General features: G+C 45.4%; 1 protein-coding gene across 2 annotated transcripts in view; it reads right to left on the reverse strand.

The window, feature by feature from the left end:
* Window positions 1–20,881, reverse strand: part of LOC118856910 (NADPH--cytochrome P450 reductase) — a 94,619-nt gene extending 73,738 nt beyond the window's left edge. Inside the window, exon 1 of one of the 2 annotated variants that reach the window (XM_036767462.1) lies at window positions 20,528–20,881. The gene's annotated coding sequence lies outside the window, so the exon portion shown is untranslated. Of the gene's footprint in view, window positions 1–6,864; window positions 6,995–20,527 lie in introns of those variants that run through there. The other variant, XM_036767463.1, reaches the window with a different exon arrangement.
* Between the last annotated feature and the right edge of the window lie 1,842 nt (window positions 20,882–22,723).

The raw sequence follows: 22,723 nt of genomic DNA on the forward strand, positions 1-22,723 counted from the left end.
TCAGACACAACTATGGCTCACTGCTGAGAGGCAGCCTCCCTTTATAGTGACTGGGGCATTTGGAGCCTATCTAAGCTCAAGCCCAAAGAGGTGCCCGAGATGACAGAACTGGATATCCTGGAGCCGGAACTGGAACCTGGGATTTAAGGCTCTTTTTACTACTCCAAACTGCTTTGTTAAGTCTTATTTTGGAAGAACAATTAAACAGATAATGAATAAATAAAGAAAATGAGGCAGAATTTTAGCTACCATAGCTATCATAGGTTCTAGGGGAAGTGACAATAAAGAAAAACTGAAGGAGCCATACAAAGCCATACGTATGGGGATTCAGATCCAAAACTGTTGATCCAGAGCCAAGTTGGTCCATGTCCTCCCCAAATCCTCACAGGAAATCTGTCCAAAGTGCTGAAGGCATTCTTCCAGATCTCTGATAATGCAGGCAGAACCACACAGGCTATTGTCCCAGTGACTGGAGCATGCCAGACTCCCTTTTCTTACCTCATGATAAATAAGAGTCAACAACCATACAGGGAATTTGTGGAGTAACCTTAACAACATGCTCTAGTTCTCACTCTCCCTTGCCCTCCCACAGCCAATTGTTGGTTCTCAGTGAGTACTTTCTCAAGCAAGTTATTATTTAACAAAAACCTTATGAAATAGGCACTCAAACTTACTAAAGGCCACAGGATGAATAAGGGGGAAAGCTGGACCTCCACCCAAGTCTTTTAGGTCCAATGATGTTCCCACAATGCCACACCATTTCTCTAGCAATAAGGGGCCTGGGCAACAGTGCTAGTGGCAGGTAGGGAACAGAGGGGGCAGGCAAGAGAGGAATTTGAAAGCTAAGAATCAACTCTGTGACTGAATGATGAAGAAAGGTGAAGGAACCAAAGGAATGTCAAGGTTACAAGACTTTGCCACAGAAAGAAAGAATGCTGGTGCCACAGAGAACTGTAGCTTGTCAGGGGAGATATCATGGGTGGAATGAACTTGCAGCACCCCTCAAATCACATCACAGAGATACCTGGGTGCCACTTCTCTGGCTAGGAGCTACCAATTTAAAGGACCATGGCTCCAACAAGCAATGGCTACTCCTTGCTCCAAGCTTCTTAAAGCAGTGCTCAACAAACCCTGGATCCCAGATTACCAGCCAATTCCATCATGGTTACTTTGGACAGACCAGGGACCAGGGATAGGTAAGATAGGCAGATTTTGCTTATGCCAGAAGCTTTTCTTTGTGACACATAGCTATTTACTTAGTGAAAATTCAAACTGGATTGTGAGAGTAAAGATTCAAATTCTCTGAGGGAAAGTAACAATGGGTACAATTTTGAAATCTTGAACGTCTTGGGGGCACAGTCTTATCAGACCCTTCAGTAGGGCACTTTAGTTCCTCCTCATATACATCTGGGCTTTGCTCTAATTTAAAAGGACTCCCACCAAGTGGGGCCCCAGGCTTAGAGTCCTGAGACTTTAGACTTGCCGACTCCATTTATAGTGGGCTCTGCTACATGGAAGAACTCAAAAGCAGCAGAAAGAGAGGTGGGGAGAAGGCCTACTCAGGATCAGGATTTCTGCTAGGACCCTATATATGGCCCTAGAAGCACCCTGGTCAGAGGTACTCAACTGACTCTTTTAATCTTTCCCAAAGAACCTTCTGAAAAACTCCTCATTCACTGTTGGTGGAATTGTGAACCAATCCAACCATTTTATAGAGCAATCTGGAATTATGCCCAGAGAGTTATTAAACTGCCTACGCCCTTTGACCCAGCAATACCACTACTAAGTCTGTTTCCCAGGGTGATCAGGGAAAAAGGAAAGGAGCCTCTATGTTCTAAACTATTTATAGCAGCTCTCTTTGTGGTGTTAAAGAACTGGAAATTGAAGGGATGCCCATCAATTCAAGTTGTGATATATGATTGTGATGGAATACTACTGAGCTATAAGAAATGATGGGCTAGGTGGATGATCTTAGAAAAACATGGAAAGACTTGCACGAAATAATGAAAAGCAAAAGGCGCAGAACCAAGAGAACGCTGTATACAGTAACAACAATATTGTTTTAAGAACAACTTGGAGTGAATAAGTCATTTTGACTATTATAAATATCCAAATTAAATATAAAGGACAAAGACACTATCTGCATCCAGAGAAAAGAACTATTAGATAAAAGAATGGCTTTACATATATATATAATTATATGTATACACTTATACATATATTTGTGCCTAATGATAGCCATGGGGGGGAGACAAAAAGGGGAAAAAAGAAAGTTACATGATAACTTTATTATATATTTAAAAGGAATAGCAGGTTGTGCATAAGAGATTTGCAGTTTCATGTGTAATCACCTTTTTTTCTATTCTACTATGTTATGGAAATGCTTGTTTTATTTCTTAAGTTCAGAATAAAATAAACAAAAATTTTGAAAAAGACTCTCCAGAAATCCTGCTAAGAGAACCTGGATGGCCCCAAATATGGGGGCTCAGTCTGAGGAAGAGAATCAACATACTCCCCCACCCCACATCTTTCCTTCAAAGCCAAAAACTTCATCTTGCTCCCAAATTCAAGGTCTGCCTCCTCAAAGCAAACATATCAAGCGCTGCTCTAAAAAAAACCTTTACCACTGCATGCCCTCAGAATTCCCACCCACTAACTAACCCAACCTCATCTACTCTGAAAAAAAGGACTAGTCCTAAACTAGTTCTTCTGTGCTTGAGAGCACCAAACCATTAACACCCAGAGAGAGTGCCTCAACCACCTAGCCTGCTGTTTTTCAGGGTAGACCCTGAGCCCCTACTGAACTACACATTTTGAGCAGGCTGATAAAGACAAGGTCACTGGGCAGTTCATATAACAGCACAAAAATGTACACAGTGAACATATGAAATGCATCTTACACTTGCAGCCCTCAAAGCTAAAAGGAAATGTCAAGATGTCATAGCCCAGCACTGTGCTTTGTAGGTAAGGACCCTACAGAGAGAGAACCTTTGTACGGATCTGATTTACATAACTCAAGTAGCTTCTGGGTAAGCCCAATTTGGAGCCAAGTTTCCTATCTTGGGGTTATTTGATAGCCACTTCTATAAACCATTAGGTTTAGAGGTTCCATAAGAGGTTATGTTCTCAAAACAGAGTAAAGGTAGTTGACCAGGAACACGCTCTACTCACTAATTATTAAATGGAAGAGCTAAGACCAAGAAAACACAGAGGGATTAAGCAATTGCACGGCCCTCCTACTGCACTGGTATCCTTGCAACATCAAGAGATCAGACCCCTGGGCAGAGGGCCTGGACTTCCAGTGAAGGGGGAGGACTAGAGCTGCCAGAAGAGGAAAGCTATGAGATGTGGGTTTTGGTTTGCATCGCTATGGAGGAGGAATCACATCACTGAGTTTGCAGCAGCATTTGTTATATTCACCTCTTCACTTAAAAGGAAAATTTTAAATGATTTTTGTTTTATGCTTTTCTTGGAATGTGCTCAAATAAAACATCCTGCTAGCGGCCTGCAAAGGAAGCCATGAATGCTATCTGAAGGACAGAGGACCATCCTCACTAAACAGGGGCTTCTATGTGCTAGAGATTTAATTCCACTTCCCCCAAAAGCCAAGCATACCCTGTAGAACCTGCTTCTTTACATGTCTTTACCTGGTCATAAGTTACTCTGAAATAAAAATGTAAGCACCATTAATTCTCTTTAGCCACCAGCCCAGCAAATGTGCCAGGATTGCTATAATAGTAAATCTGAAAATAAGTTTCTTCCCTGATCCATTTCCCTTTCCCTAGTCCATTTCATTCCCTGATCTTAAATGAAAATAGACTTGAAATAATTAAAACATCCAACTAAATATTTTTGGATCTGCCATTTAGTTTCTAATTTCTTATGATCCTATAACATTTAGTACTTCTCAAGGTGTGGTCTGGGACCCTTGCCTGAGGTCAGAATGATTTTCATAATAATACTAAGATGTTTTAACTTCTAATCTGGCAACTACTGATATAATGCACAGAAATAAAAGCTATTTGGAGAGTCCTCAATCATTTTTAAGAACGTAAGGGGCACTAAGACTGAAAAAATTGATGGTCTTCATTTTACAAATAAGGAAAGGAATGCCCACAGAGATGAAGCCAGCGCCCAAGGTCACACAGCTAAGTGATGTCAAAGCCCAGAGAAACCTGGTTTCCTAACTCCCAGTCTTTCCGTTATACCACAGGCCAGTCCACTTCTAATTCCTCATGTGCCTCAAAATGGAATGAAAATGGAAAGGATTCTTTAGGAGGAAAGACGATTCCCAGTACAATAAAATCAATTGTCAGAAAAAAGTAGTCTATAATGTACTTAATAAATTAAAATGTTCATAGATTAAGATCTGATTAAGTTAATATCAACGGTAGTCAGCTCCACAAGTAGGGAAAGGACCTTAATTATCTCTGTACCTACCTTCAGAGTATCTAGCAAAATACTTGTTGTACAAATAGTTTAATGTTTCATGAATGGATAAAAAACCTACAGATAGTTCTGGAGAGGCATCATGGGATAGAGCAGGGGTAGGCAAAAGATGGTCCCCAGGCCAAAGTGGCCAGGATCAGGTTTTGCATGGCTGAAGACCTAAGAACAGTTTGTCTGCAGGTTAGATTTGGGCCTAGTTTGTACTAGTCTGCCAGCATTGGGTGTAGTAGTGATTGATAGAGTGGTAGACCCAGGACTGCGGAAATCCTGAATTTAAATACTGCTCCTGCTACTTTGTAGCAGTGTAACCACAGACAAGGTATTTCATAAGTTCCTTGTAATGCTGACTAATGGATAATTCCCTCACAGTGTCATTGTGAGATTCCTGTGAGACTGTACTTTGCAAAATTGAAATTAGGATCGCATATCAATTATAATTTTAATAAAGAACTCAGAATGTGTATCTACCAACTCTCCTAATTTTCTCATAACTCTCTGGAAAATCCTCTATTATTTTCACCTTCTATACAAACTTATTTTGCTCCAGCCTTATTCCATTTAATTCCTCATTAATCTTTTTTTTCAAGCAGTAAACATGGGAAATGTGGAAGTTATGTGAACTTGTTACTACTCCTTCAACAGGACAATTACAATTCTGGCCAAATACTCCACAAGCCTATCAATCAACCTACTTGAAAAGCTGATAGGCCATGTGTAGCTTTGGAGGGGAGTGTTTACCTTTTTGGTTTGCTCTGGAGGCAATCAGGGTTAAGTGATTTGTCCAGGGTCACACACAGTAATTGTCTCAGGCCCAATTTGAACTCAGGTTCCCCTGGACTCCAGGGTTCATGCTGTATCCACTGGGGCATCTGCCTGCCCCTGTCTTTTTGTTTTTTAGCAAGAGGATCATCTTTTAATTTTCCCCCTCTTCTCTAAAGCTGACTTCTCCAGTAGCTACCAAAATTCAAGTGCCAAGTATCTGAGGAGGTAGTCCCACTCTGAATCATGAATGACCAAAAGACTTCTTTTCCAAGAGATGGAAGGAACATTTAGTTTACTTTGCCACCGATTACTCATGAACTTGGATTGTACTCAAAGAATCACACCACCATAGGGGGAAAAAGTACAGAATGTCATACCTAGAAAATACTAGGAACCACTTAGCCCATTCCTCTCATTTGAGAGAGACCCAGAGAGATTAATAGTGACCTTACAAGTGCTTAACGCTTGATTCCAAAGATCTTTCAAGTAACATCATTTGACAGCTGTATATTGCTTTCCACAAAACACTTTCGCCTACTCATCCATAGAATGCGTTATCCCCATTTTCTAGGTGAGGAAAGAAAAGTTCAAGTTCAATGACTAAGCTTAGGAACACAAGTGGCAGAACCAGAATCTGGTCTTGCCTGTCTCCAACCCACCCTTCACAAGGTTGCTAAATTGATATGCTCAACCCATAGGTCTGACCACGGGACTTGCTTCCTCAAGAAATATCTGTGGCTCTCTATGGCCTCTTCGATACAGTCCCACCTGTCTTTCCAGGCTCACACTCTTCCCAACTGTCCTTTCGACTCCCTGCACCACATTCATCTCTGTGCCTAGGCACGTACAGGGAGGGCTGTTGCCTAGCTCACGCTAAACCAGAACAAAATTTAAAACCGACACACCACAGCCACAGGTGTTCAGGAACAAAAATACCGTCCCGAAGTCACTCGCATGTGACTTAGATGTGACACGCTTATGTGCCAAGAAACTCACAAAGGCTGGAACCAAGTTCAAGCCTAAATCTTCCCCCCACCCCTCGTTCTGCCTCCGGGCAAGGGTCGGCCAGACTAAGACGAGACGCTCGGACTTCAGTGGGAGTCGGAGCTGTCCAGCTCCTCGGATGCTCCAGAGGGGAAACTGAGGACCAGAGAACACAAGCAGCCTGGTTCACAACCAGAAGCAGAACCTGGGTCACGGAAGCCGGATGTCCTCGAAGGCCATCTAGTCCGACCTCTTCATTTTGAGGCCCACAGGGGCAGATTTGGGGCTGGAAGGGCCCTTGGAAGCCCCCTGGTCCAACTCCCTCATTTTACCAGGGTGGGAAACTGAGGCCCAAGGAAGGGAAGTGATTTGCCCGAAGGCTCCAGGAGTGGAAAGCAGAGGGTCCTCGGGCTCCTGCTTCACTCCTGGGAATGGGCTCGGTCCAGGCAGGAGTCGCTGCCCCTGCCGGGCCTCAGTTTCCCCGTTGGAGCCTCAGGCCTCCCCGCCCCGAGCGTCCGAGACTGCTGGGGCTACAGCGGAGCAAGGCCCGGCCCGGCCTCCCCGGCCCCTGGGGCCTTGCGGCTGCTGAGGCGGCGGGCTCCTAGTCTTCTGGCACCCCACCCCGGACCTCGGCCCAGTCCCGGCTCCCTTCCGTCTGCCCACACTCACCCGCGGCAGCAGAGATAGCTCTCTCCCTCCGTGCCTCCGAGGGCCCAGCACCGAACCAGCTCCTCTGGGATGCTGCCACTCGCGGGGGTGGTCGGGGCCGGCGTGACGCGACAACCGCGGGCTCTCTCCCGTCTCAAAGAGAGGCGCCCCCTCTCACGCGATGGCCTTGGTTCTGCCCGACTCCGCCCACGCGCCGCTCGTCCAAGCAGTCAGCTGGACCCGGTGGGGGCGGAGCGGAGGCAGAGGTAAAGGGCAGGGAGCGGGAGGGGGCGGGGCCAAGGGACACGAGAGGGAGAGAGGCGGGGCTAAGGGAGCAGAGAGCGGAAAAGAGGCGGAGCTAAGGGACCCGGAGGTGAGGGGAGAGAGGGGGAGGAGGATCGGCTGACTGAGAGCAGCTAGTGGCCGCGCTGTTTGTTTTGAAGTCAGTCAACAAACATTAAGTTCCCCCAACTGAGTTCCAGGGACTGCGCTAAACGCTGAGAATACAAAAAAAGGTAAAAGACAGCGCCTGCCCTCAAGCTCAACAGTGTAATGTGAGACGTGCGAATAGTCAATAAATATTTCAATCACATTTATAAAACACCTACTATGTGCCAGGTATGATGCTAAGCGCTGGGAATACAAAAAGACGCAGAGGACAATCCCTGCCCTGGAGAAGCTTACAATCCGATGCATTGTACAACTATACACAAACAAGGCGTATGCAGGGCTAGTCTCAGAGAAAAGGCACTGATATGGAGAACCAGGAATGGCTTCATACGGAAGGTGAGATTTTAGCAGGGACTTGAAGGAAGCCAGGGAGGGGGAGATGATGAGGGAGAGCATTCCAGGCATGGGGGACAGCCAGAGAAAGTATCTGGAGTCTGGGGATGCAATGTCTTGTGCAAAGAGCAGCCGGGGGCCCCTGGGGCTGGATCAGAGTAAGTGGGGAGGTGTTCAAGACCAATCAATTAAACAAGCGTTTATTTATGTGTTTGTCAATGTAAGGTCCAGAAACTGTGAATAAAGTTTTTAAAAGTGAAATTTCCTGCCTTCCACCTTCTCTCCCTCCACCCCCCACTCCTTTTTAGATTTGGTAGTGATGCACCTCCCCCTCCACACCCCAGAAGAGGGAAAGGATGTCCTGAGGCTGGACTCAGCTTCTCATTATTAAATGTTTGTAAAAGGCTCTTGTAAATTTTTACACCCCCATAAAAAGGTATTCAATTTGTTATGGATACTGACGTTGTCTAATAATAACAGCCTCATTTGTGGATTCCAAAGAGTACGTTCCCAACCCTTTGAAGTCAATAGTGAAAGTTTTGTAACTTTTCCTTTTGGGTAAAGTCGGACCCAGAGAGGTCTAGGGATTAATCCTGATGGGAGACAGAGGGACTTGGTAGAAAGCCCTAAATTTGAAGTCAGACAACGCTGATGGGTTTAGCCCTACAATTTAAGAGCAGTGTGACCTTGGACGAGTCATTTAATCTCTGACCTTTAGGATCCTCATGTGTAGAATAATATTTCTACTCCCTAACTCATGGGGTGGCTGTAATTTGGTCAGGGATAGGGAAGGAGGAGGAAAGTCCTCCACCAGTGACATCTGTGTAATTTACATGCTTAAGAGGGCAGAGATAAAGTTGCCTGCCCTCTATGAGCTCACGTTCTGTTGGAGAAATAAGGATTGGTAAATACAAAACAGGTCATTTAGGAATAGCTGTGGGTGGGGGAGGAGAGTGAGAAGGAGCTTCAAGTGAAGGTGGCACCTGAAAGTAGGGATTCTATGAAATGGGGAACTAGAAGGCAGAGCCATGGGGGGAAGGAGGCAAGTTAAACTGGTCAGAGAACATGGAGGAGAATCGTGGGTTATAAAACAGTGAAGGTCATTTGGGGCCAGGCTGTGAATGCCAAACCAAGGACTTGATGTTTGATCCTAGCTCAAGGGCTCTTAACATTTTTGAGGCCATGGACCCCTCGGACAACTGAGAGAGGACTATGGACCCCTTCTCAGAATCACATTTTCAAGTGCATAAAATAAAATACATTAACATAAAATGCATAGGTTACAACTAACTATATTGAAATAGTCATCAAAAATGATATGATGGACCCAAACTTTGAAGGGTTTTAAATGCCATGAGGAGGAGCTGGTATTTCACCTTGAAACAATAGGTAGTCACTGAAAAATCCTAAGCAGGTGAGTGACATGGTCAGAGTTGTGTTTCAGCAAGATTATTGTCACAGCTATATGGAAGAGGAATTGAAGGAGAAGGGACTGGAAGTAGGAAGAATATTAATAACCCAGGCAAAAGGTACCAAGGACCTGAACTAGAACAGTGATTATAAGAGTGGAGAGAAGGGGATGGATGTGAGAAAGGTTGTGAAGGGCCAAGACATGACTGTTGATTGGTGGGTGGGGGTGGGGTGGGGGGAAGAGGAAAGAGAGGGTCAAGGATGACCCAGGGTCACAGACATGGGGGCAGAAAGATCCTGGTGCTTTCAACACATATTGTGCTCCTGTCCACATTCCTTCATCTGTACCTTTGTCCATACTACCTTCTCACTTCTCTACTCTTCCCACCGAGGTGCCTTCCTTTCCCCTGTCCAGATGCTATTCATTCTTCAAGGCACAGCTTCAGCCTGCCTTCTCCATGAAGCCTGGCCCACTGACCTTTCCTTGACTGGCACATGCCAATGTCTAATGCTTCCCCCCATTCCCACCATAGAATTATAGATGGAAAGCTAGAAACAACCTTAGAGATTATCTACTCAACTCCTCCATTCTACAAAGGAGTAAACTGAAGCTCAGCCAGGTGAGTGACTTGCCCAAGGTCACACAGATAGGGTGTAGCTACTGCATATTGTAATGAGGATGTCCTCTCAACATTCTCCTAACTGCACATGTCCAGGAGGATTTAAACATCTCAGCTCTGGAACTCCCTCCCTGGGAACCCTACTGTCCTGATTCATGACTACCTTGCATGGGCCACTATATCCAGGATGGCTTCAGCCCCCCCCCCCCCCCCCCCCCCCCGCTAATGCCTTCTACTTTCTAGTTCTGGAACCATAAGTCAAAACTGATTGGTTCTTGAAGGGGTGTGTCAGCCTAGTCCCTTCAGGCTCCACTCATATCCCTTTTAAAACTAAAATATCCCTCCTTGGCTACTGCTCCCCATAGGAGTTGTCTTCCACTATAAGAATATAAATCCCTTGATGCAGGGACTCTCTCACTCTTGTGTCTGTGATCTCAGTGCCTAGTAAAGTGCTGGGCACACAGAAAGAACTCAATGAGTGCTTTTTCATTCTTCCAATAGAACTTAAGCTTCCTGAGGACAGGAATCTTTGCATCCTCAGCACCCAGGACAGTTCCTGGCACAAACTAGATGCTTAATAAATGGTTATTGATTGATGGATTATAGATTCATGTTCACCTTCAGCTGCCTTTTACTGTTTTATGAAGCAGTGTTCTAATATCCCCCTCTATATATTTGTATGATAAGTTAACATTGCCCCCAGGTACCATATGTTCCCAGGAGATCAAGTGTTTGGTAGCTGAAGCAGTTTCCGGGTTGGTTTGGCCTCCTTGCTATAGCAATATTTTTATATGTGTTAAATTTCTCTGGAAAATGGAGGCGATCAGAGGTAAGGTCTTCACTGTTGTCCATTTCCCATTTTTAGCAGCTTGCTTAAACATGTTGTTATATACCAGCTGTAATCACATGCAATTGTCTTCTCATCCTTATCCTTTCTTCTAAATAGGGTATTATTTTGTAAAAACAGAAAGGAACTGCCCAGGGCTGAGATATGATTTATATATTTTTAAAATTATTTCTTTGGTCATTCATAGCAAAAAAAAAAAAATCAGCAGCTAAGCAGCCAGGTTTCCCTTGGTGAGCTTCTCAGGTACTAGCCTTTCCAATTTGTGCCACCAGGAGGCATCAAAAGAAAACTTTTATAATGAGCTGTTGTATAATGAGGTGTCATTAATGTCTTGTTTTATTCTTTAGACTTCTGGAGTGATATTCATTTGCAAAATGGAGGTATCAGATGAGATAATCTCTGAGGTACCTTCAAGCTCAAAAGGAGGAGAGAGGAGAAAGCATTTATTATATGCCAGTCACAGTAATAAGCTCTGGGGATACAAATCTAAAAACCAAAGTAGTCTCTGCCCTCAAAGAGCTCCCATTCTAATAGGGGGAGATAACATTCATGGAGAGTGGTGGCAGGAGTAGGATGTTTGGTCCAGGAACAAATGCTCGGTTTGTTTCTTTCATTGCCTGGCTCAATTGTAGATCATAATTGTAGATTATAATTGTAATTTATAAATGAGTGTATGAGGGAATGAATATTTTGAAATGCCTGATTAGTTTCTGAGCTAGAACTGGAATCCAGGTTTCCTTAGTTACCTGCTGGTAAAAAAATAAAAAGACCAGTCCTGCTGGGGAGGTACAATTGTCACCCTAAATTCAACACCATCTTCCTCCCCATCCCCAGTCAGAATCCCTAGATTAAAATCTCTCTGTAACGGTGTTAGAGGCACTTAATATTCCTGTTTGATACCAGGCCAAATTCCCAACAGTCTTTCTGTGGCTGTTGCACTGGCCTGAGGGTCAAGTATGTCCCTGGGAACAGGAAAAAATATAGATTTAAGACTCATAGCTCCTGTCCTAAAGCTGACAATTGATGCAGGAGGAGAGGAGAAAGAGAAAGGTATGATCCTTGTGTCTGCAGGAAGGGATGCAGATAACCAGACAAGATTTGTTTTATTTTATGTGTTCGTTTCCCTTTCACCTTGCACCTAGCACCTAGTGTGGGTGCCTGGCACAGATTACATGATGGAATAGGGTTGAACTAACTTTGAACCTAAGTTATTCCACCTTGGTTCTAAATCATCCTAGGACCGCTACAGTTGGCAGAGAAAGTGTAACATATCACAACATGTATCAAGGAAAAACTCATCCTTTGATCCTTTTCCAAAAGGTAGTTTTTCTCTCTGCAGTCAACTGTTTGTGTCCCTGTCTCCTTAGCGGCAACTGCCTGTCTCTGATGTTATTCAGTCATTCCAGTCATGTCCAACTCTGAGTGACCTCATTTGGGGTTTTCTTGGCAGAGTCACTGAAGTGGTTTGCCATTTCCTTCTCTAGCTCATTTTATAAATGAGGAAACTGAGGCAAACAGGTGAAGTGACTTGCCCAGGGTCATACAACTTGTAAGTGTCTGAGGCTAGATTTGAACTCAGGAAGATGATTCCTGACTCCAGGCCTAGCACTTTATCCACTGCCCCACTTAGCTGCCCTATACCTATCTCTACCATAAATCAGTTACATCTTTTTTAAAAATTTATTTCTTTATTTTTGCATGCATTCATAATATGCCCCCTAATCATCAACAACAAATGAAAAGTGAAAAACTCTGATCAACATTCTCAATCCTACAAAACAAATTCCCACGTTGACCATACCTGAGCATGCACATCTCTCTCTACATTTTAAGTCTATGCCCTCTCTGGCAGGAGGTCAGTGGCACGTTTCATCTTCAGTCTTCTGCTCTCAGGGTCTATCATTGTATTGATCAGAATTCTAAAATCTTTCAAATTTGTTTTTCTTCTACCACAATCATGTGTAAAATGAAGATAAGAGCCCCCACCTACCAGGGCTAGTGTGAGAATGAAATGACGTTTGTAAACGTGAAAGTGAAATCTGGATGCTTCCGACACCCATAGTGATGATGCTGTCATTGCATAAACTCCTGCTTCTGCTCTTCACTCTGCCTGAGTTCATAGAAGTCATTTCCAGCTTTTTAAAGCGGCTATTTCTTAACTGTGAGCCTCAGGTTTTAACATTCCTCTAGCTTGTTAGTGTAGCCAATCAGATTACAGGAAGCATTTCCTCTGATCTTGTGCATTTCCTGTATAAGTTTTTACCCTGGGGTCCCTGGATTTGGTGTAAAACTTTTTGATAGCTGTATTTCAAAATTGTTGATTTCCTTTTTAATACTATGGTTTTGTTGTGTGCATTTAAAAATATTGTGTATATATATATATATATATTTCTGAGAAGAGGTCTTCCCTTTTCCTGCCAAAGGGGTCCAGGACACACAAAAAGGTGAGCCCCTGAAAGAACAAAAGCCCAACAGTAAAATCTAACAGCACCTCCCTCCCGAGGTTGTTGGGAGGATGAAATGAGAAAATATTTGTAAAGAGCTTGACACGTGCCTGGCACATAGTCGGTGCTGTAGAACCATTTTTGTGGTTGTTATTTAAACTATACTCAGATGCACTGATCTGTGTGCCTCTCCTTTGCTTTCTAAGTTAAAAGGCTGTTGGCTAATGGCTGCAGGAATTTTTCTTTTAAGTACCATAGCGGCGCTTAATAAATGTTTGCTAGCTAGCTTGCTTGCTTACAGCTAATTCATTCCCTGCCCAGGGGAAAGGACTGCTCAGGCCCTGGCTTGGTGGGCTGTGCTCATCCACCAAGACTGTCTGTCCCTCAGTGGTGGAGGCTTTGGAGCAGAGGGAGGGAGGGATGTGGAGTGGATAGGCAGGGGGAGGGCAGTTATTCCTGGCCTGGGGCCCAGTTGGGCAAAGTGGGAGAACAGCTCTGGGTACTGGAGGGGAAATAGGACACAGGGGTGGTGTGCCAGATGGAGTGTAATCTGGAGAACAAAAAGGGCAGGACAGGGCAGGCTCCACCCCCACCCCCACCCCACAGCACTTAGGACTTTCCTGGCTGGGCTGCAGCCATGTTACCTAACTTCCTCCGGAGCACAAAGTTAGGGAGAGCTTTGGGGGTTTGACCTTCACTTCTCCGCCAGGACACTCTGAGTAGGCACATGCCCAACCCTGCCCTCCTGAAAAGGAACAAAAGTGAGCCTTTCTAGTGCTAATCACCCTTTCACTCGTTCTTTTCCCCTCCTGTTTGATCTCTCTCTTTTCTCAGGTTTTTCCTCTCTTCCTCTCCTCCTCTCCCTTGGCCTTTCCATGCTTTTCACTTGCCTAACACTCTTTCCCTTGGTCTTCTTTGTCCCCCTCCTACCTACAGTCTTCCTCTTCACTAATGTTTGGGGTATTTTCTCTCTCCCAACTATCCTCTACCCCCCTTTCGCTCTCCTTTCCTCATCCTCTCTTCCCTTTTCTTCTTCTCTTTCCCCTCCCCACTCTTCCTTCCTTCCCTCTCATCTCCCCCCTCCTCTTCCCCTTCTCACTCTCTCCTTCGTTTCCCTTCCTCTTTTCTTTCCCCCTCCTCATCTTCTTCCTCCTTCATTTCCTCTTCCTCTTTTACCTTTTTTCCCTCTCTTTTCCCCTCTCCTCCTCTTCCCTCTCCTCTGCCATAGTTCTTTCTCCTTTTCCCATCTCCCTTTCTGCCTCCCTCATTTCCTCTCCTCCTCTTTTTGTCTTCTTCTCTCTCCCTTTACCCCTTCTCTTCCCCCACCCCATCTCTCTTCCTCCCTCTTATCCCCTTCCCCCCAACCCTTTTCTCTTCAGGTTGGGTGGCACAAACACAGCTAAAAATGACTTTTCGTGACCCAGCTGTTGGGGGTGGGGCACAGTTGGCTTCAGAACAATAGCCTTTCCTCTCCCTTGTTGTCCCCAGGTTCCAATCCCTGAGTGGGTGCTTCAGCTCCATTAATATTTGCTGCTACCCCACCATTACACAACATGATTGCGTTTCAGGTTGCAATTCAGAGAACCAAACATTTATTTCTGCAAAACCTTGCCCTGCTATCCATTTGCCTGCAGTTATCTGGAGAACTGGTTTAGCCACTGTGAAAGAGACTTTGCTTTGTGGTACAGGCCAAGGCCTTGAAAGGTGCCAGGGGCAGCCCCTAATATCTCCCACTGGGGACATTTCTTTTTGCCCCATCCAATAATCATAGGATCCTAGATCTGAGGATGGATGGGACGCTAGATATTGTTGAGTCTAACCCCGCCCCTCCTTTTGAAGATAATGAAACTGGGCCCCATGGAGGTTAAGTGACTTGCCAAGGGTCACACAGCTAGTGTCAAAGCCCAGTTGGAAGTCAGGGCTTCTGACTGGAGAGCCCACATGCATTCTTCCCAACCTCATTGTGCTTCAGTTTCCTCACCTGTAAAATCGGGATAATACTAGGTAATATGAAATAATGGGAAGATGACTAGACTCTGTATCAGTGGAGCAGCCTGGTCATGAAGTGGATGGAATGGAATTAGAAACTCCTGAGTTCAAATCCTGCCTCAGACACTAGCCATGTGACCCAGGGCACGTCTCTTAATGTATTTCAGCCTCAGAGTCCTCATGTATAAAATGGGGATGATAACAGCATCTACCTCCCAAGGTTGTTGTGAGGACCAAGTGAGATGTCCTTCCTAGGTAAAGCACTTTTATTACTGTTGTCGTTATTAATAATAAGGAGGCGAGTGACTCAAGTTCAGTCCCTCCCTGCCATTTACCAGCCATCACTACATGTGTTCCCAGAAGGCGGGAGATATGTTCATTTTGGCTTTTGTCCCTGGATCTTGGCACAGAGCCTTGCACATAGTAGGTCCTTAACAAACTGAAGTCAACCTGAACCTGAGATTCTGTTTTCTCATCTGTAACACCTATAGGAAAGGGACTGGACCTTGGGTATTCTTGGTATAGGGAATTCCCAATTGTGCAGGCCAGCACCTTCCCTTAGGGAGAGCTGCTCAGAGCAGAGAGTTTAAGTGACTTGGCCAGAGTCACAATGGGGCAGGCAGAACACCAGGTCTTCCCGGTTCTGGGGCCAGCTCTCTAACCACCAAGACATGATGTCTTCCTGTCATAGGTTAGGCTTCTTGATACCTGTGGTGCTTACCCAACAGAGTGCTGAGAAGCAAGATAGCGCACATAAAGTACTGTGCAGGGCACACCCGGAATGATCCTTAACAACAAATAACAACGTGGTGAAGACAAACAATGAAAGACTTTGGACCTCTGATCAGTGCAATGACCCATCATGATTTTGGAAGTCCCAAGGTGAACAATGCTACCGCCTCCAGCCCGAAGGGTGATGGACTCAAGAAGCAGAAGAAGAAGTGCATTTGTAGATGTGGCCACTGTGTGAATTTGTGTTACCAGGGTTTGGTTTGGTTTTTCTTTTTTTCTAGGGGGAGTGAGGGAGTGGAAAAGAAAATAAATGCTTGTTAATTGGAAATTTAAATTAAGTTGAAACACATAAAGTGTTCCATAAACCTTAAATCATCTTATTACCCAGGGCTGTAGTAAGAATTGCCTTTTTCTACCTTTAAGTACCGTGTTAAGTGACTTGTTAGGCCATGGGGGGTGGGGGGAGGGGAATGGTGGGAGGGAAGAGCGTAGATTTCTGCGAATTACTTCGATTCCTCAAATGAATACTTCAATGATTTCTGTGAGTTCTTTAAAGGCATAAGTGCAGTGACTTGTGGGGTAGGGGCGGGGGATGCGAGGGGTACATTTTAAAGTCAGTACGCAGGAACGGAGACTCATTCTTCAAAACCTCTTAATTGTCCAGAAAGTACAGCATGGTATCTTTTAGGAGCTACAGGTGGTAAAGAGTATGGGTCTCTTTAAAAAGGAGGGCAGTCGATGAGGTCAGGAGGGTTCCTAAGAATACAAATGAGTGCAGTGGGTTTTTGTTGTTTTTTGAAAACAGTATCCAGCTGAACTATCGATCTGGGCACTGTTGGGTAAAGATTCAGTTGGCAGGAAAACTGATGATTAGGGGACAAAAATAATCTTGAAAACACGTGATAGCATGTGTCTGGGGACAGGGTGACCTCATAACTGTTCCTTGGGGACAAGAGAAGACCCAAGTCATGAGCCACCAGAGATGCCAGAAATAGACTGGTTGGGGGATATGATGCAGAAAAGATCGGAGGATTCTCCTTTGTGTGCTAGGACGCTCACACGGAGAGACCTCAGGGGACAGGGCCAAGAAACTTCTTAAGCTCACTCCCGAGCATCCCCTAGGAGCCAATATCTCTTACTTCGAATGGTGGTTTGTTTCTATTTTTGCCACCGAGCACATAGAGACACTACCTAAGTGTCAGCAGGTGTGAAGAAAAGAAAAGGAATAATTTGGGCTGGGAGAGACCAAAGCAGACCTAGTCCTTGGCCTCCCCCTACTGTTGATCCCTCTGATCAATTGACCCTATTGAGAGTTTTTTTTAGACCAGACTTATGATTTTGTTGGAAGGAATTCATCCTGAGAAATCCCCCTCAACTGAGGCAGACCGGCCCTGGCTCTTGCTGAGCCATGGAGAGATAAAATGATGTGCTCAGGGTCATCTGGACAACATGTGTCATTGGTGACATTTGAACCCAGGTCTTCCTAACTCAGACCAGCTCTTAGACCTGCTTCTTAACATCATTTCCCAAGTACTTTTCCCCTCATAATGTCCTAGAAACAGTGCTGGCCTCAGGGTCCTGGTGCTAGCTTTATCACTATGAGGTCTTACATAAACCCCCTCATAGTGTCTCAGTTTCCTACTCTGTCTGGACTATATGAGCTCTAAATTCTCCTCCGGCTCCAGCATTCTATTTCCCCCCTGTCTTTATACCAGCCCTGGGTGGCAGGGGAAGAGGCAGAGATTGTTTTCCCCAGTTTACAGTTGGGGAAACTGAGGCATGGGGAAGTTGGGGGGGAAAGGTAAATTTATATTTAATGGAAGAAATAGAAAAATGTTAGAAATGTAAACTCCTTGAGGGCAGTAACTATGTGACTTTTATCTTAGTATGTCCCAACACCAGTATAGTTCCTGACACATAGTAGACATTTAATGCAAAATGACTGATTAACTGATTCAATGACCTTGACTGGGCCACCACAAGTCAGGAATGGCACTGGGGCTGAGATAGGCCTTCATTAGAGAATCTCACCAATTTCCTCAGTCTCCTCACTTGAAAAAGGAGCGAATGGCCCAAGATGGTCTCTGAGGTCCTTTTCAGATCTAGATCTGTAATCGGGCTGACCTTGACCCTCTCTTAGAGCTCAGGGAAAGACAAATGTCACCTAGTCAACCAAGACGGAGCCAGTAACTCTAGCACTCTCCCAGAATGAGAGCCTCGTTCTACCTCAAGGCCATTCTTTTCTGGCCCATCGGTATTTTCGTTTTAACTAGATTTCCTCCCTCTTCCTCTGCAAAGTCCTGTTCCCTGCTCCTTTACAGGCATGGCAAGGCAAGCCGGTCCTTCACCCTTTGCTCTGGAATCTCAGATTGCCTGGGCAGCAAGAGGAGGACCTCAAAATTTGACAGGGTAATAGCCTAGCTTCCTCTTCAGTCTGGGATAGTGAGAAAAGCCTGGGATGGAGCAGTGGAAGGCTTGTGTCTGGCTCTTGGCTCTACCACTTACTAACTGTCGACCTTGAAGCAAACTGCTTCCCCAGTCTGGGCCTTTGCCCTCCTTACCAGCCATTCATTTCAGCTAGCATCACCAGTGGTGGTTGCTGGTCAGGCCTGAGGCCATTCTTGCTCAGGTTCAAATCAGACTAAATAGCCTCTAAGCTCCAGGGCCTAAGACCTTGGGCATCTGAAGGGACTGCTCTCTCCCTTGAACTTTCTACCTCCTATTCAGCTCCTCAGAGTCTGGCTGCTAGCTCTATCACTGTGTGGTCTTAAATAAAACACTCTCTCCCACTTCTCCCCTTCCTCCCCGGCTCTTTCTCTTTCTTTGCCTGTGGCCACCAACTTCTACCAAAACAGTCTTTATGATGGGGAAATTCATTATGCAAAGACATAGTAGTGATCTCATCCCAAGGTCTTGCAGAGGAAGCTTGAAATAGCTCCTGGCTTTCACTTCTATGGCCTGGAAATTGATGTTTCATAATCATCCATGGGTCAGAGATTGGAGCTCCATAAGGGCATGATAATCTCTGTATCTCCTCCCTCCGCAGATAAGCACTTAATAGTTGTTGAGGTTTCAGGCAAACAGCCAGGGCTTCTCTGAGGGTGTGTTTGGCACAGCCATGGCCAATGGCTGAATTGGGGTTGGAATGAGGAGGGAAGCCAGTACTGGGCCCAGAGCTTAACAAAAATGTATGGATTACAGATGTGGAGCAAGAAGAGACCTCAGACTGTCTAATCCTAGACTCTCATTTTACAAAAGAAGAAAACCTAAAACCTGGGGAGGTTAGATAACTTGTCACATGTCACCCAGCTAGCAAATGTTTGGGGCAGGATTTCAACATAGGTCTCCTGAAACCTAAGCCAGCAGACACACTACCACAAGGTCTCTTGCCCTGAAGTAGGGCACTTTTTCTTTTTCCCTGGAGAAGAAATCATCCATGGGTCAGAGATTGGAGCTCCATAAGGGCATGATAATCTCTGTATCTCCTCTCTCTGCAGATAAGCACTTAATAGTTGTTGAGGTTTCAGGCAAACAGCCAGGGCTTCTCTGAGGGTGTGTTTGGCACAGCCATGGCCAATGGCTGAATTGGGGTTGGAATGAGGAGGGAAGCCGGTACTGGGCCCAGAGCTTAACAAAAATGTATGGATTACAGATGTGGAGCAAGAAGAGACCTCAGACTGTCTAATCCTAGATTCTCATTTTACAAAAGAAGAAAACCTAAGACCTGGGGAGGTTAGATAACTTGTCACATGTCACCCAGCTAGCAAATGTTTGGGGCAGGATTTCAACATAGGTCTCTTGAAACCTAAGCCGGCAGACACACTACCACAAGGTCTCTTGCCCTGAAGTAGGGCACTTTTTCTTTTTCCCTGGAGAAGAAATCTTTATTTTCACCAACCTCTAATGGAAATTTAGCATTTCCCCAGACTGCCAAAGAAAGTGATTCCAGATAATCCCAGACTCCTAGCATGAAGAAGTCAATGCTAGAAAGAGATGGGCGGAGGACCAGAAGATGGTCCAGAATCCAGGGCTAACAGAGACTCAGGAATCCAGAGGCTCAGACCCAGAAACAGCTGTCTGGAAATGGGGCAGTGGGAAGATAGGGGGGCCTGTAGCTACATACCCTTTTCCCATTTTTCATGCGTAGATCTGATATTCTATCATTACTTGGATCGCTTGGACCCTTGCATCCAGGTCTACGTGTGTGTGTGTGTGTGTGTGTGTGTGTGTGTGTGTGTGTGTGTTTTGAATGAGAGCTGGGAAAGAAAGTACCTTTAATCCAATCAACAAACTTTTATTAAGCATTGACCAAGCACTAAGGCACAGTGGTCTAAGTGGGCTCCCACACTGCTCAGGAGTTGACAGTGGACAAATCACTGTCCTTCTCTGGGCCTCTGTTTCCTCATTTGTAAAACGAGGGGTTGGACTACATTGGCCCATGGATAAATTTCAAAGAGTCCATGAATGTGAATGGGAAAAAAAAAAAACCTCAATTACGTCTTTATTTTCTACTAACCTTTAACAAAAATCTAGCATTTCCTTTAATTATGAATTAAAAAAACAACAAACACCACCACCATGATGCTAGGAAGAGTTCCACAGGTTTCACCCAACTGCCAAAGGGGACCGTGACATGAAGTTAGAAGCCTTTGTGGTCTTGGGAACTGGAGGTCCTGAGCACCAACCTTCCCTGGCAGTCTTTAGCCCCTGGCTCCCCCTTCCATTCCCCTCACTGTACTTCCCTACCCACCAGCAGCATTAGACACAATGGGAAGGGACACAAGGAGCTGCCCCTTCAGTGGGGCAGAGCAAAGTGTGTGAAGAAGGGACCCAATGGGCTGACTGAGCAACTCACTCACCTGAGGCTTTCTTGAAATAGTGGCTCAGCAGGACTTTTTCCGGGGTCAGAGGGAGCTGCACTTGACCTAGGAGTGTCCAAAAAACTGAAGCAGTCTCCTCAGGAGGTAGCACTCGGACAGGCCTGCTGGACAAAGACCATAACCCTTCTCAGGGCAAAGAGAGTGGAGCAGTTGACAGGGTTGAGTTATCCTGACTTTTCCAATCTCTGATCCTTTGACTGACTGCCTTTTTATGGGAGGAGAAGGGGAGGGACTAGCAGAGATTATGCTCTCCAGGCCAGCCCCCTTCCCTCCCCCTTCATCTCCCAGGAGCAGGCTGTTTCCCTGGAGCCACCGGGCCAGCCCATTGTGCCCCTGAATTGACACACACCAACAACAACAACCTCGGAATTCCAGGGACATTGTACCGTGATGGCCAATCAGCTTTCCTCTTTCTCCTCCTCCCTTCACTCCAGCCCCACAGAATGCTGTTGGAATTGGGATGGGAAGAACTGGGAAGTTTTTTCCTGGATCAAGGGGGAAGGCAGCTAGGACTTTCAACATGAACTGAGGCTTTCTCTCTATGAGCTATGAGCCGAATGCCTCAGGGGTGGGAGATGGGGATCTGCAAGGGATCAGGCCTTGTTGGAGAAGAGGGGTCAGTCAACCAGGGCCTCAAGACCCTTGACATGGTGGCAGGGAAAGCAATCGGTACTGGGAAGAATCCTCATTGCTGCTTACTCCCTTTGTGACCATGGTGAGCCAATTCAGTCCTCTTCACTTCATGGAATCTAGAGCTGGAAAGGACCTGGGAGGCTCTCTAGTCCAGTCCCATTCTTTTACAGGTGAGGAAGTTGAGGCCCAGAGAGCTTAAGGGATTATAACTTTAGAATTGAAAGAGACTTTAGAAGCTGTCCATCCAGTTCATCCCTCATTTTATAAGTAGGAAAACTGAGGCTCACAAAGGCTGTCAAAATCTGGTCCACGCTGTACCTGAGCAGGAACTTCCTACATAAAATAGCTGAGGAGGTGTCATCCAGGCTCTGCTTAAAGCCTACCAGGGAGGGAGGGTCCACCACTGACCAAGGCAGCCCATTCCATGGATGAAAGGTAGCTCTAAGTGGGAGCAAGTTTTGGCTTATACATGGTGACTTGCCCAATGTTACATGAGTAGGAAGTGTCAGAGGCAGCATTGGAACCCTGGACCTCTAAGTCCCAAACCAGCACTCATTCCAGTGTACCAGGCTGCCTCTCTGGTATCCCCACTGCCAACAATATATTCCTTTCAGTGACCCAAGTCAAGGAAACCAGGACCTAATAACATTGTAAAAGGAGGTGAGTTTATTTGGGATACCTTGCCCCCTCCTGACTCCCTTCCTCCCTTCTCCCCCTGCCTCCCATTATCTCATGTGCTCTCACAGTTGGTCTTCTTTCCCCAAATTGGACCATTCTCTACAATTTCTCCTTCCTTTTCTCCTATCAAAACCCCCCATTCCAATAGGACCACGTTATTAGGCAATTTAACTAGGTTAGGATAGGAAGAAAGAAAGAAAAGAAAGAAAGAAGGAAGGAAGGAAAGAAAGAAAGAAAGAGAAAGAAAGAAAGGAAGGAAGAGAGAAAGGAAGGAAGGAAGAGAGGAAGGAAGGAAGGAAGGAAGAAAGAAAGAAAGAAAGAAAGAAAGAAAGAAAGAAAGAAAGAAAGAAAGAAAGAAAGAAAGAAACAAGGGAGAAAGAAAAGAAAGACAGGAAGGCAGGAATCTAGCCAGTAAGCCCCAAATTAATTGGGGAGCTTCTGGCTCTCAAAATTTACCTTCCTTTAGAGAGGAGAGGGAAAGGTCAAGCTGAGTTACCCACCTGACTGGATTGCCATTCTGGCAGCCCGGACTATGCACCAATTGTGTTTGTCCTTTGTTCTCAAAGAGGACCATGACATTGGGGAGATGATGACATGACTTGCAGTTAGTTGACTTTGATTTGAGTGAGGGAGGGCTGTGCAAGGTTACCAGCCTCACTTTTTCCTCCAGATCCTTCTGGGTCCAGGATCCTGATATTCACCAGGATGACTGGAGATGGCCCAGGATGCAATGAGAGACCTTGGCTCTTTTAGGCTAAATATTTTCAGGTTCTCACTTTGAGTGAGGTAACACCTCACTGAGAGAGAGAGAGGGAGGAGAGGGAGAGAGAGAGAGAGAGAGAGAGAGAGAGAGAGAGAGAGAGA

Source organism: Trichosurus vulpecula, chromosome 7, assembly GCF_011100635.1.
Source record: "Trichosurus vulpecula isolate mTriVul1 chromosome 7, mTriVul1.pri, whole genome shotgun sequence".
In the NCBI taxonomy this organism is placed as follows: Eukaryota; Metazoa; Chordata; class Mammalia; order Diprotodontia; family Phalangeridae; genus Trichosurus; species Trichosurus vulpecula.